The following is a 15,609-nucleotide window of genomic DNA, read 5'->3' on the forward strand; positions in this document are numbered from 1 at the left end:
GAAGTCAGAAAGGGTGAAATTTATTTTTAGATTTTTACTAAATTTTAAAGTGCAGTGAAAACATTTTGTCTGTTGGTTTCAATACCCCTTAATAGGTTTTTTAAGTTGTGCTCTGTATACCCTGAGGTCTTATACTGCAAGTGTTTCAGAAGATGGTCAGTATTGATATGTTTCTATTTAATCTTCTGAGTGTAACGGTTGCTACAGAGATGACTGACAATGAATTTATTCTATTCTCAATCCCACAAAAATACTGATTCATATATTTTATATTATATTCAGTTTTCCAATTTATAATTCTCTTTTCTCATACAATGCCTTGCTCAACCTTCATGATATCACTGTAAAATTGGCCAGCATTGTATAAACTAGGAAAGTAATTCAGAGGTTCTGGCAAGTAGATCCAAAAAGTCTTCATTTGCATCACCTAGGAGCTCTTTTCATAAAATAGATACATGTGCTTCACTCTCTAACTCACCCTCCAAGACTCTCATAAACAGTTAAAAATCTGCCCAGATGATCTGATAGCAAACCCAGCTGGGAACCCCTATTTAAGGGGATTTTTCTAGAGCTCCTAAGGAATAGAACCACAACACAAACAAGAGATGCTGACTGTAAGTCAAAGGTGTTTGCAATAGGTCACAAGTAAGGTCGAAACAGTGAATGAGGGGCCGGGACTGGGGAATGGATATAGGTGGATGTGCACTGAAGGTAAAGAGATAAATTTTAGAGCAATTTTTGTTCAAAAAAGAATTTTTAAAAGTGAAAATGGAGTGACAGTCAATGGTCAGAAATTTTCAAATTTGGTAATATTTTATGGGATGATGGGAAAGAACACAGGTTATGATGTTAGTACGCATGTAAGCATAATGTATTTGTTTCTATGCATGAAAGACAGGACATGTGGGAAAGTGAGACAGAGGAAATGGAAGGATTGTCCCTTGTATCTTCTTCAGAAGTCAAGGTGGAAAAAAATAAGTGGGAAAGTTTAAAACAAGTAATTTGAAGAAATATTTGCCATCAAACTGGAGTGAATTCCCAGATATATGGAGGGAAGATACTGCATGTTTGAGATGAGTTACGCTCAGCCCTAGGAAGGAAGATCTGAGCGGTAGGTATTACCATTTTGGTGAAAGTAAGGCTCAAAGAAGAATGTTGCCTAAGATGTTCAGGAAATACGTGAAGGGATTGGAACCTGTGACTCCAAGCTCTCTGTCAAACTAGGCTATCATAAACAGCAGCATAATAAAGAACCCGTAAAAGAAGGAAACTCTAGGAGCCTGAATGAAGGCCTCAGCCCCACAACCTACAGCATTCAGTGACTTTGGTGGAGGATGACATTGCTTTACCATGTTTTTGTCACCAAAGAAAACCACTGAGCCATGTCATGAAATTTCTCGTTGGACATTTGGTACTGGGACTTTCCACATTCTTATTCAGATGTCAGTAAAAATTTTCAGGCTTAGGCAGGATTAAAACAAAATAAATTGGTGGAGAATTTAGATAATTTCCTTGTGCTGCTACACTGTTGGCTGAGAATTTCTGTCTTAGATAATGCCGTCTTAAGCAGTCAATGTATGACACTTTCTGCTTTCAAATGTTAGTAGTTCTCAGAATGTGTATTCAATGTTACAGTTTCTTTGTAAAATTTATTTTTTCAAGCTTATAGAAAACTTTTAAAGCATTGGTATTTGTAATCATTGATAGTCTATGCAATAGACTGTTTTTCCTTCCAATAATGCTCCCTTTTTCTACATTGTTACAGATTCCTTTCAGTCATCAGTCCACAGTTGCCCAGTTTTCCTCAGAATATGTCTCTCTTCCATTTCTTTTCCAAGGGTCTTTCCTTGGGCTAAGATTCAAGGCAAGCCTCTTGTGCTCTCATGCCTTACACAAATTTGAATTTGGCTTCAGGAAAACACTGAAGAAACAACAAGCACCCAAAATCCTCCAACACCTGAGTGTTCTGAGACATTCTCAATCACTTCCTGTAGTCCAAGGAAGGGATTTCTGTTTGAGCTCCACTCTCTGTTTAAAAACCTTTCTGATCATATGTTGTTTTCCCTATGAGAAAAAAAATCATATATTTTATCAGCATGAACCCATAAAGAAGAACAGGGATTCACATGAGATGATTTGCTTTTCTTAAAGTAAATGCAGAACCTATAAACTATAGGATTATTCTTTTTTAAAACCTCTAGAAGTCACCTCAAATGAAAGTCTTATAAACATGTAAGATATTATGTCTAACATTGAGAACATAAAATGTAAAAAATATATTTGTTCATAATGGAACTCATAAACAAAACAATGCCTTTCATGGTGTAATTTATTTTCCTTGGTTTCCTCTTTCTTCTCATATTACTGATAGATAGGCATTATAAAAAGAATTGAAGTTCAGTATTGGTAGTAAAGAATTTCAGAGTTATTTATAGTAATTCCCTTGCTCTCTTAATGGACTGGTATCAGAGTTTTAAAAAATGTGTGGCTCTATTTTGTTAACTCTTGCTCAAATCTTAACTTCAAAAAATGGAAGTTTTCCATCCCCACAAATACAACAGGGAATCTGAGCGTTCAGGTTCTGTCTGTTGCTGTTTATTCCCCTGGAGAGTGGTCTTTAGCTTTTCATCTACTAGAGCAAATAATGGTTTTTATGGCTCTCAAGTGTCTCTTTAAAATACGCATTTCTTTTCTTTTGATGATATATTTCAACTCACATTTTATATTTTCTAAATGAATAGTCCTGTGGGTAAATGCCCTTACACGTATATGTAAGACAGTCAGTTGAATAAACAAAACTTTCCAAAATATGCAGTAACAAATTCTGTGTACATTCATGTCTTTTCAGGGTTTGACTATATGTGCCTGTATATGTGCCTCTGTGTTTGTGTTTCTGGTACAAATTAGTTTAGGAACCTATATTAAGAGAAAAAAAAATACCCTTGATTAGCTCACTCATATTTTACATCTATTGTATGAAATATAGCCATTGAGTGGCTTGTTCTGTTTCTGTGTTTTGTTTTTCTTGTCATTACTACTCTCTAATGGTTACTAAAAAGAATATGTGCAAATATTTGTAACATCAGGAATCTTTCATCATCTTTGGTTTAATGGTCTAAAATTCTTTGATCCTGAAGGCAAAAAGAAATCTAGAACATTTATGAGAGTTGAAGGAGAAGTAATTGAAGTAGTAACTTGGATGCAGGACCACATTCTACCTACACATGTACATAGAGACTGACCGCTGAACTGCCGGTAGTGGTGGCTGTGGTAGAGCACATATATGAGCTTATGTGGACCTCCTTTCCATAAATGTTGTGTATGTGAAGAGGCTTCTTTGCTTGGAGTCCATGGTACATGTAGGTCAAATGGAGTGCACATGAGCATATATGTATTTTTCAGCGGTTAGAATCATAACTTTATTTAGAATATCAAAGGGTTGAATAACCTGAGGAAGGCAAAAAACTACTCGGCTAAAAACTTACAAAATGACTCTGTCCAATGAGTTATTTATTTAAAAACTTACAGAATGTGTCCAATGAGTTATGAATTCCAGATTTTCTAAACATTACTTATGTATAGGTCAGGGTTCTCCAGAGAAACAGAACCAAGAGTGTATGTGTAGACAGGGAGAAAGTGGAGGAAAAGGGGAGATTTGTTACAGGAATTGGCTCACATGGTTATGGAGGCCAAGAAGTCCTGTGATCTATAGCCTGGAGAGTCAGGATAGCTGCCTGGGTCCGAGGTTTTGAGAGTATGTGGGCTGATGGAATAAAACTGAGTCCAGAAGCCTGAGAACCAGGGCACTGATGTCTGGGACAGAGGGAGACAGATGACTCAGGCGAAGCAGGGAGAGCGCTCTTCCTCTACCTTTTTTTCCCTCAGTGAATTGGATGACCCCCATCCAAACTGCAGAGGGCCAGCTTTACTGAGTTGGCCAATTCAAATGCTAATCTCTTCTGGAAACACCCTCACAGACACACCCAGAGATAAAGTTTTACCAGCCACCTGGGCTTGTCTTAGCCCAGTCAAGTTGACACATGAAATTAACCATCACAGTTTAATACCCTGAAACAAACATTTATCAAGATTTTCTGTTTCTTACAACTCAGATGCCAGTCAACAAACCAAAGAAACTTTATTGACTTGAATAGTACAGGCTCATGACTAAAGAGGATAAAGTATAACAAGGTTTCTGTTTATGAGAGTGATGTGTTTCTGAGGACTTGGCAAAATTCAGAACTTGCATATTTCATGTTTAATTGCTCCCACAGGACTGACAGGACGTTTGCTGGCAAAAGTGGCCACGAGAGACTGAACCAAATAAAGTACCAGTTAAGAGTACGTTTGAAAATACATAGATCTAATTCTGGTTTTCAGGAAGTGTGTGTGTGTTATGCATGTGTGTGTGTGTGTGTTTAAATTTCATTTTTATTTAGTGGAATGTGGAAAACTTTAATTACCATTTAAAGATGGTTTGAGGTGTAGAAAATTGGGTCATTCATTTGATTCTTGACTCATGGTTTCCAATCCTTAACTGGAAAGAGGTATAAATTTCCTTGTTTTGCCTATTACGTATCAGTCAGAGTATATGCATAAGTAAAATTTTTCAGGTGTTATAATAAAAATTAGATTGTGTTTTTTTGTTTTTTTTTTTACATTTGAGGAATTTGAATTTTAAGGACACCATGATAATATTCAACCAAAATTTGAGCTTTTAGGTTGTTTTGGTCTTGACTTGTAAAGAAAGCTTCTCTAAAATGGGGATCAACAGAGGTGAGGCTTAGAACCCTCCCCCCCTTCTGAGAGAAATCTTCTGCATACGTGGATTTTTATTGCCCTGGTCTAGCTTGGATTAACACATAGTCTACAGGCACACACCTGATCATCTACATTTGCTCTTTTACAACACTAAACTATATTTTCTACCTTTATCTTGTATCTACCTACCACTTCAGCATTTTATTAAAAATAATAATAATAAAGAGAGAAATGTGGTATCCACATATAAATCAAGTATAAAAATCAAATGAATATTCATATTTGAACTGACTGTTTATAGTTCATAATGCATGAGCAAAACCGAAAGCTTCTGTGATGATTGCCCTTGTACTGTTCACCATGTAACTTATTCACTATGTAAGAATTTGTTCTCCATGTAAGAACCTGTTCTTTATGCTTCAGAAGATCGGAGACTGATGAAAATTAGGCTTGGGGTGGATTAATGATTGTGCATTGAGCATTGACCCCCCCTATACAGAATTTTATTGTTGTTAACAACCATTTGATCAATAAATATGAGAGATGCCCTCACACACACAAAAATATATATATATACACACTTCCAATTGTAAAATAAACAAGTAACCGGGATGTAATGTATAGCATAAGAAATATAGTCAAAATATTGTAACAACTTGGTATGGTGATAGCTGGTACCTAGAATTATCATGTATATAAATGTTGAATCACTGTGTTGTACACCTGAAACTAATGTAATGTAATACTGTGTGTCAACTACCCTTCAATAAAAAATAATTATCTAAAAAAAAAAAGAAAGCTTCTGTATATAACAAGTACTTAACCAAAAGTGGCGTGTTTGGTTTTCAGTTTATAAGTAACCTCGACTCTCCTGAGTGTCTCAAGTGAGGGGGTCTTGCTGTAAATATACATGGAAAAAGAATAAGGAAAAGAGGTGGGTCTAGGGCCTCATGGGAACCAAGTAGCAGCAAAGGCACTGGAAGTCATATAAAGACAGTTGCAGACACTTATCTGGGCTCTATGGCAATCACAGTGAAATTTGAGAACTAGAAGATTTCTGTTCCTCAAGGCCCAATTCTGGCTTTAGGGAGCTGTCATGTCACTTGACAGCAGCAGTTCATGGAGCCAGATGACAGTGCTCTGCCATTATTACAGCTCAGCTGTCCTTATGGTCTCCTCCTCCTTAGTCACCTTCTAAGCACCGCTTTGTGGTCCCGTAGTGTCCCATGTGTCCCACTGCTGCGGTATTTGTCACAAGTGTTTCACTCTCTCTTTCTTGTCAGCCACCTGTGCGTGTCAGGCGCAAGGCCTTGGCCATCTCTGTATTCACGTACCCTGGCTTGTCTGTGTTTTTTAATCTTTGCTCTTCTTACCAGCTGCTTTTCACTTTTTTTTTAGGACTAAAAAGTTTCTCAAAAGGAGAGTTAGATTTATTCAGTCACAGGCTTCTCTGGGGAGTAGAGCTTTTGTGCCAGATCACAGGTTGTTGACATACAAAGTGGCTGCCCTGATCCAACAGCTGTGCCCAAACTGATGCGCTAGGGCCGTCAGGGTGATTTATGTAGCCCAGCTGGGTGCCGGGTTTAGGTGGGGGGGGCCTGTTCTGAGACTTAAGAGATCACAGCTTACAGTCTAAAAACTTGAGTGACGAACAACATATACTGGTTATCATTCAGCCACTCTTTTCTGAACAACTTTCTTTTAGACTGAAGAGCTAATCCTCCTCTGGGGTAGAAGCATGAATTCAGCTTTTGACAGGCAAAAATTTCATTTCCTTCAGTTTCAGTTTTGGTGACTAACTTCTACTCTACAGTTTTTTCTCAAGGTAAGCCAAATTCACCAAAATTAGGCCTGCTTTTCCCTGCCTTTCCTCATATAGTCCTTGCTAGACCTCTAGCTACATTTTTCATTTCAAAGAAGCATATTGGACTACTTTGGCACTTAAACATGTTTGTTTTTCACCTCTGATCACCCAGCTCTGCAAAACCTTTCTTATAACTATACAGTAGCTAGGGAAATCAGCATATCTTTTTCAGCTACTGTGATGGTTAACTTGTTTGTCAAATTGGCTGGACTATGGCACGTGGTTGCTTGGGCAAATGCCAATCTAGATATTACTATGAAGGTATGTTTTAGACATGATTAACATTTAAGTCAGTAGACACTGAGCAAAGCAGATTACCCTCCATAATGTGAGTGGGCCTCATACAAATAGTTGAAAGCCTTAAGAGAAAAGACTGAGGTCCCTGGAAGAGAAGGAAAATGTTCTGCCTCCAGACTGACTTTGGACTCAAAACTGTAACATTAACTTCTGCTGGAATCTCCAGGCTGCTGGCCAGCCCTGCAAATTTCAGACTTGCCAGCCCCCTACAATCACATGAGCCAATGTCTTAAAATAAATCTCTCTCAGCCCTCTTTCTCTTTCTGTATGTATGTGTATATATTATACCAATATATACTAAGTATATAGTGAATTAGGATATGCACATACGTATCCTATTGGTCTGTTTTTCTGGAGAATTCTGACTAATACAGTTATTATCAGTCCTATTAATGAAGTGGGATTATTCATTCCTACTGGAAATAAATTAGATCGGTGGTTCTAAACCAATGGGCCCAAGGAGGTGTCTCAGAGGCTGCCCAAGGGGACAAGCAGATTACTGAGAGGAGGTGGTGTGCTCTCCCTTTCCCAGGACCAGAGTGACTTGACTTTTATTTATTTTCTATATTGGAAGCTGGTGTAAATGCTGCTTAAAAAAGCATTCCACTGTTAAAAATAAAGCTTGAAAATTATAAGGTTATGGTTAGGATGGACAAATTTCTCAGTTTACATATATATGGCATCTGAATGAGATTTTTTTTCTTTTTACAGAAACTTTTCATGTTATTTTTGACTGAAGAAGAGGTACTATCCTACAAGGTGCCAAATATATTTTTTGTAACCTGTACAGATATTATCTATATGATAATAAGGATTTTTCAGGATAGATCCCTTCCCAGCAGCTTGAGCCTATCCAGCTCTATAATTTTATGAATATGTAAAAAAAAAAATTTGACTGTGCTTCCCAAATGCAAACCCATCTTCTTGAGTAGTCCTGCATTAGAGCGATAATCTCTAATATCATGAAAAGCAGAGAAATGTGTATCTGATATAATCCCAATTTATTGTTTACAGGATTAATGAAAAGACTAAATCAAGATGTGGACACAGGATCAGGGACTGGGTAGATACTCTTGACTGTTGCATTCCAGAACTTGGGAAGGAAGGAGCACCTGGGTGATGTTTACAAAGTTCTGAAGCAAAGTATGGTGGCAGGTATGAGGTGGAGTAAAAGCCTGTGGTTTTGCAGGTTGGGATATGGACAGCATTGTGGTTGCAGAACTTGGGGGTGGGCCTAAAGGAAGTTGATCTTTCAGTTAGATCCTGCGTCAGAATCCTCTTCATCAGTTAGTTGTACTGTTTGACTAGCATTAGTATGAGAAGATACCTTATTATGGAAATGGCCTTCCAGAAATAGCTGATACACAAGGCCCCTGCTCTCCAATATGCCTGGCCCGGGAAACCATAAAGTTTTACCATTTCTCTGAAATAGTTCATTGTGTTGGCTTTGCTCTAGATGGGGGTGGGGACTTGGTGGGCAAGTAGGAACCTGAGCAGGGACTTAAAACGCAAGTCTGTCCATGTCATTCTAAATACTCTTCAAAAGTTCCCTTGCTGCTATAGGATGAAGCCTAGGTGAGTGTTTTCCGGACTGTAGTGTACATCAGAATCACCTATGGAAACATCAATTGCTGATCTCTCCCTCCACAGTTTCCAGTTCAGTTAGGTCCATGAGAAGACCTGGGAACTCATATGTCCAAAAAATTCCCAGGTGATGTTACACTGCAGGTCCATGGACCACACTGAGAATCACTAGTCTAGCCTACTTAGCATCACACAAATGTACATTTTCAGTTCAGTCCTATTCCTACCTGTATCTACCTGTACTACATTACTCAGTGACATGGAGATACTTTTAGTGCGTTTGGTGATCATCATGCTGTTTCTTCGCCAGGCCCGTGTTCATGTTCTACCTCTGCTTGGAATGCCACCCGACAAGCCCCCTGCCTCCAGCTCTGTATTTACTTGGCTAATTCTTATTTAACTTTTACAACTCAGTTCCTATCATCCCTCAGTAGTGTTCTCTATCATTGAATGGTCTTCACCTCCCTGTCTGCACTAGACAGCGCTCTCTAATGCTCCCATACTGCTCTGAACACACTTCTACTTTGCACTTATCCCATGTGTTAGAATTGTCTATTTATATGTCTGTTTCCTCTATGATACTATGAATTTCTTGAACCCTGAATTGCATCTTATTCTTTGTGTGCATGCTGCTCTCACACTGGAGGAGCTAGATAGATAGGGGGAAGGGAGAAGAGGGGAGGAGGAGGAGGGGAGGAGGAAGAGTAAGACCTGTGCCCTTGATTTCTGGGGCCATCTGTCTGATACAGAGCATGTGGCTGTGGCCTACAGTAAAGCTTCAAGTGGCCATCTGGCAGTAAAAGAGTTCTTTTAAGTCCATCTGTTCTAATCCTGTAATCAAGCTACAGAATTCCAGTACAAATCAAATAAAACAACATACCAGAGTTATATAGCAGGAAATTTTCTATTCTATTTGGCTGTGACCATTCTCCATAGCATGAAGGCCTGTAATGAGGGGTTCGATGTGATGTGTATGGCAATGTCCGGCAGGTTCACCTTTAACTTCCCTTCATTTGAATGAGGTACACCATTATTAAAACTTAGGGCAATTTTAGTCATTTATAATTGGCAGACATGGCTATTATTGCCCGGTTTTATACAGTACACAAGGACCATTAATTGCACAATGAAGCTAGTAAAGGAGGCATTTTGATTCATGGACTGCTTAAATAGTAAGTGTTTAAGCTTTTTGGTTTTCCCATTCCTTCTATTTTCATGATTTAGTATTCTTTTCTATCCATGGCCCCATTTAGGATGAAACATTTTAGCCAGGAAAGAACGTAAAGATCTAACCCTCTCATTTTGCTGATACTATGAGTGATTTGTCCAGGCATAGAGCTGGTACAAATGGGGGCCTGGTCTGGCCCCCACCACTACACCGGGCTGCCTGGCAGCATTTGTTTAACAAGCCCCATTTCATATTTTCAAATTCTAGTATTCCTGAAACAAAGTAATTAGCAAAACAAATGCACTCAGCCTCTAAAATAACATAGAGGAAATTTGAAGGTTAAATCTAGGAGATACATTGCTAAGGCGGGTACAGTCTCTTACCCCTACTGGTATCATCATGGGTAACGTCCCCTGGGGGTTTGCCATTTGCAAGCACCATGCAAAGTGCTTTACATGCACTATCTCATTTGATCTCACAACTATCCTATGAGCAGGTCGGTTATTACCCAGGTCAGTTATTATGCCCTGTTTGCAGACTGGAAACTGAGCCTTGAAAGCTAAGTCACATACCCCAAATCTACACCAGTAAAACCAAAACTGAAGCGAGTCTGTCTCCAGTGCTCCTGCTCTTCACCGCTGCGTGAACAGAGTAAAACCAGACAGAAATTCCACTCTGGTTGCCAAGTGACTGACGCAAAACAATTGCTACAAAAGGTAAGTAGTGAGATAACGAGACACCATGGGCACCTCTGCTGTGCCTGTTTGTGAAAATATGTACATTGTAAGGAGCTGGCGTCTTTATGATTTAACCTCTTGTCTTAATATTTCGTAAATAAATTACATAAACTTAGATTTGGAAGAAACAACAGAGTCCATCAAATGCAGCTTTACCAGATGAGCAAAACCCCCTTCTTAAAGGTTCCTGATGAAGAGCACTCAGCCTTTCCTGGGGACCAGCCTGGGACAGAGGCTTGTTTTTTGGCAGTCTGCTCAGAGGTTGCTGGTTCCTTCTCATCCTAAGCCAGAGCTCACTTCACCTGCTCCCCTTCCCTCTCACTCCGGAGCCTGTCCTCTGAACTGGAGGACAGAAGTCTGCAGCCTCTGCTCTATGAGAGGCTGAAAGCATGTGAGGACCATGTCTCCCCCCCCTTTTGTCTTCATCAGGTTACATTCCCCCACCTCCCCCAAGTCTCTTTCAACCTGGATGTTTTTCAGATCCCCATCTCGGTCACTTTGTCCAGGACATAGTCTAGTTTTTCTACATCTCTCTCCAGAATATAACACGAGATATTAACTCTTTAGACTGAATGATGTGGGATATATTCCTTCCCGAGTTCTGGGTATTATACTATTAATACCTAAAGCTAAATTAGCTGAAAAGAAACCAAGATTTTTCCCAACTAATTTTGTACTTGTAATTAACTGTATACTCAGATCAATTGATCAAGAATTGCTTTGAAGCCCAGACTTTCCTATTCTGAAACTAAATGTAGAATTTAATGTTTGACTTCATTATTCTTTTTTAAATTTCTGTGCAACATTCTAGCCTGTCAGGATCATTTTGAATTGCTGGTTACTTTGAACAGTAATACCTGGTCTCTCACAGTGGTGTGCCTCTGCTTCCTTCTGGATTCTGATTTCTCGTGGAGGCTTTTTGCTGGTGGTGGTGAGATGTCTATCAAGCTGCCATCCTGTGCCCTCAATAACGCAGCAGAAAAGAGAATGACTTTCAACTACACCAGCAAAAAGGTCGTGGGTCTTTATTGCATCATCTTCAGACAGAGCCATGTGGCCAGGGAGGTGTGATATTCCCAATCACATGCACCCTCCTGGAGCTGGTGTCAAACCCTCTGGAAGGTCATTGCTTGAAATGGGTGAGGGCTGTTCGCCAAATGAAGAGAGGGCAGCAAGGCTTTTATCAGAAGAAGGGCAAGTGGAAGGTCAGAGGCAAAAGCCACAGATGCCCACACTAGCCTCAGTTACCCTTGGATGTCCAATAGATAGCTCAAATTTTATAAGTTCAAAATGAAACCCTTTATTTTCCTTGTCCCAGTCTTCTTAACTTAGCAAATGGCAAAACTGTTAACTCAGTTTCTCAGGCCAAAAACTTTGGAGTAGTCCCTGATTTTTCTCTTTCTCTTTTGTTTTCAAGTTTTCTTGGTCCTAACTTAAGAATATATCTTCTTTCAGACTACCTTTCACCACTTTGCATCACCAGCAGCTTTAAAAAATGTCTCTCATTAGGATTACTGCAATTTCTATCCAACCAGTGTCTGAACTGCCACTCTTGGTGCCCTGTCTATTCTCTATATTATTGTCAGTTATGAAAGTATACATAAGTGAGATTTTATTATAACTCTGGTCAAAAACCTTGCAATGATGGGTTGGAGATGAAATATAAAACCCAAAACAATAAAACTTTTAAAATAAAGGACAAAATCTTTGTAACCTTGGGTTAAACAAAGATTTCTCAGGATGCAAAAGGCATGAATCATATACTAAAAACTGCTAAATTGGACTTCATCAAAATGAAAATCTTCTTCCTTTAAAAGACACTGTTAAGAAAATGAAAAGCCACAAACTGGGAGAATATATTTGCAAAATACAACCTGATAAAGCTATTGCCTCCAGATCATAAAGAACTCTTATAACCCAATAATAAGGCAAACAATCCATTAATAAAATGGGCAAAAGATTTGAACAGATTCCTCATCATGAAAGAGATATGGATGGTAAAAAAGCACATGAAAATATGTTCAACATCATTAGTCATTAGAGAAATGCAAATGAATGTCACTACACACCTACATAATTTGAATCATTTTTATCTTTTATTTCTCATTGGGGATTTCCTATAAGTTATATCTGGCCATAAACTTCTCTGTAGCACTTTCAGTTCTGGAAAAAAACATGATTTGTGCTGATAAGTCTATGCTAAATATATATTTCCTTTCTATGAATCTGCACCATGTGGTTTTAACACAAGTGTAAAGGAAAGGCCAAAAGAAGCTAACTGGTTCAAAAAGTCTTTAGGTACAAAAAAAAAAGTCAAATTAGTCATAAGATGAAATTTTACTTTTAAATGCGTAGTTGATTTAATGTGTAGGTAAGTACAATCAATGGAATGAAAGGATATTATGAAATGTAAATTCAAATGGCTATAATTTATTGATTTAAATTCAAATTCACTATTCAAGTAATGGTAGCATTCTTAAATAATGGTATAGAAAGTATCAGTACCATTTTAAACATTACTAACTTTGGGCATTTATTCAACTTTCAACAAATATTGTGCACCTACTGTGTGTCAGGCATAGTGCTCTGAGGTTATACTGATAACCAAGACAAACATAGTTCCTTCCTTTATCAAATTAACTAACATTCTAGAAAGACAAAAAACAAAAACAAGTATCCAAAATGATGAAAATGCGGATTGTAAGATGTCCTAAAAGGATACAAATGGGGGCTGGCATAGACAGTCAGGTTGGGGAGGGGTTGGGTGGCAGAGTAAAAATGCTTCAGATAGTATGGTGTGGTGTTGGCTTTTATGAGCATGAACATTTAATTAGAATATTGAAGAATGAGCAATAGATAGGTGAAAAAGGGTGTGTGTGTGTGTATGCACACAGGCTTTCCCCATGGAAGCCTCAGATGTAAAAACCTTGAGGCACTAGTGAATTACAAGGACTGAGGCAGTGGGTGAAGCCCAGAGTGGTTGGCAAATGGTGAATGAATGAGGGGCAATGGCAGCGGTGAGGCTGGAGAGGTGGGCAGGAGCTGGCTCATGCGGGGCCTTGTGAGTCACTGAAAAGGAGTTTGGACTTTATCTTAAGTACACTTGAAAGCTATGGAAGGGTGTTAAGCAGGGACGTGACAAAATCTGATTTACTGTCTAAGGAGGACACGCTCATTGTGGTGAAGAACAGCAATCCACAGAGGAACCAGGATAGACGCGGAGAGGCCACTGGCGAGCTGCATGGTTTTCATGGTCGGAAGTGGCAGTGGCTCAGGGCAGGTTGGTACAGTGAAGGCAGACAGAATGGGATGGCCAGCTGGCGGCACAACTGTGGAGGCCGAGGAGAGAGCGGCATGAGGCTTGATGCACCTTGTAGGTTTGAGAGAAATGTCACTAATGTGGGAGTGGGGAACTGGTTCTGTGGTGGGAATTAATCCTGTTTTGAACGTGTTAGGTTCAAAATCTTTGTCAGCTCTCCAAATACAGGCATCAAGGGGGAAGATGACAAGCTTACAAGTGTGGAGCTCAGAGGAGGAGTCCCAGTTAGAAACACCACGTTGGGAGTCAGTAGGTTATACACACTATTTAAAACTCTGAGGATGGACGAGCTCACCTAGGAAAAGAATTCAAACGGAGAGAGGAAAGTATCTAGGAGAAACCCCTGAGAAACACTACCCATCAGAGACTGGTTAGGAGTAAAAGAATGTGCAAGGAGCCTGAGGAATAAGTGGCCAGAGAGGTGGTGGGAGAAAAACCATGGGCTCCCAGGAACAATGCTAAGTAATAGAAATTTGAACAAGTTTTTCTGTTTCCTCATCTGTCTGCTTCCTCATCTCTAAAATAGAAATTTAAGAAATAAGCTAATACATTTGTTATTAGATTAAAAAAATTAGAACAGTTTATTAGTTTTTTACTTGCTATAACAAAATACCATAAACTTAGTGGCTTAAAGCAGCAAAACATATCATACATTTCTGGAGGTCGGAAGTCGGAACAAGGTCTATTACACCTGATACCATATGGCTCATGTCAGTGTGTTGGCAGGCCTGTGTTCTTTCCAGAGACTATAGCAGGGAATCATGTGCTTGTTCTAGCTGCTAGAAGCTACCTGTGTTCCTTGACCCAAAGCTAGCAGTGCAGGTTGAGAGTTGACATAACGCCAACCCTGCTTCCATGATCTTCTCCTGACTCTGCCTCCCAAGCCCCTTCCACTTTTAAAGGCTCTGGTGATTAACTGGGCTCAGCTGGGTAACCCAGGATACCCTGCCTGTCTCAGTGTCAGTTGATTAGCAACCTTAATTCTACCTGCAGCTTATTTCCCCTTTGCCATACGATATACCATATGCACGGGTTCTGGAGATCAAGACACGTGCATCTTTGGAGGGGCTCTCTTGTCATTGGTAGTAATAATATACACCTCTGGATTGTTAGGAGGATAAAACGATTCAATACACAAAATACATTTGTCTGGCATATAGTAAATATTTGTAAACATTGTCTATTATTGTTACTCCATTTGTACCTCAACCTATAGACACTGAGTTTCTCAGACAAGTGTTCTGTTATGTTAATCCTTACAACACAGACTATGGATGTTCATGAAGTGTTTGTTGAATGCATGCAAAGCACAAGTATGCTCAAGTGTCCTTAGTGAACAAATGAACGCAAACCTGTATAGCTCAGATAGAGCTCCAGAAGCACGGTATTGACTGCATCTGATGACCTGGCAGAGCTTTGTGAGGCAGATGGGCATCCCTCCAAACCAGTTTCTCTTCTTGACTCTCTATTTAAGTTCACTGAGCCACCATTTATTTGTGTGTGGGACCTCCAAGTTCTTTCATGGTATTTATAGAAGTATTTATATCTAGTCTACTTCCCCTCCCATCTTTGGTCCTTCTGGACACTCTCTCCCTTTTATTCACTCAACAAACAAGACTTTATAGAGTCTTTTATTTGTGCCAGATATAAGGCCCACTGGCCCCCAAATTGAATTAGACACAAACTAAAGAGTAGCCAGCTCTCAGCATTCTTCCTCAGTGGTGTCTCCAGAATTTCTTCTCCTACTTTCTCTTCCTCCAACTACCAGCTAATTTCAGACGCTTGTTATGTCTCTGAGCTTCTGAGTAGTCAGTCTCCATGCCCTCCGTCACACCCTTTACTAAAGCACAGTATTGACCTTCTCCACATACGCCTGGTA

General features: G+C 39.3%; 1 long non-coding RNA gene across 1 annotated transcript; it reads left to right on the forward strand.

The window, feature by feature from the left end:
• Positions 1 to 6,455: 6,455 nt before the first annotated feature.
• Positions 6,456 to 13,686, forward strand: LOC130679514 (uncharacterized). Its single transcript, XR_008992494.1, has 4 exons — positions 6,456 to 6,586; positions 7,937 to 8,077; positions 10,212 to 10,390; positions 13,574 to 13,686. It is a non-coding gene; the product is annotated as an uncharacterized LOC130679514 (long non-coding RNA).
• Positions 13,687 to 15,609: the final 1,923 nt, after the last annotated feature.

Source organism: Manis pentadactyla, chromosome 11, assembly GCF_030020395.1.
Source record: "Manis pentadactyla isolate mManPen7 chromosome 11, mManPen7.hap1, whole genome shotgun sequence".
Taxonomy (NCBI): domain Eukaryota; kingdom Metazoa; phylum Chordata; class Mammalia; order Pholidota; family Manidae; genus Manis; species Manis pentadactyla.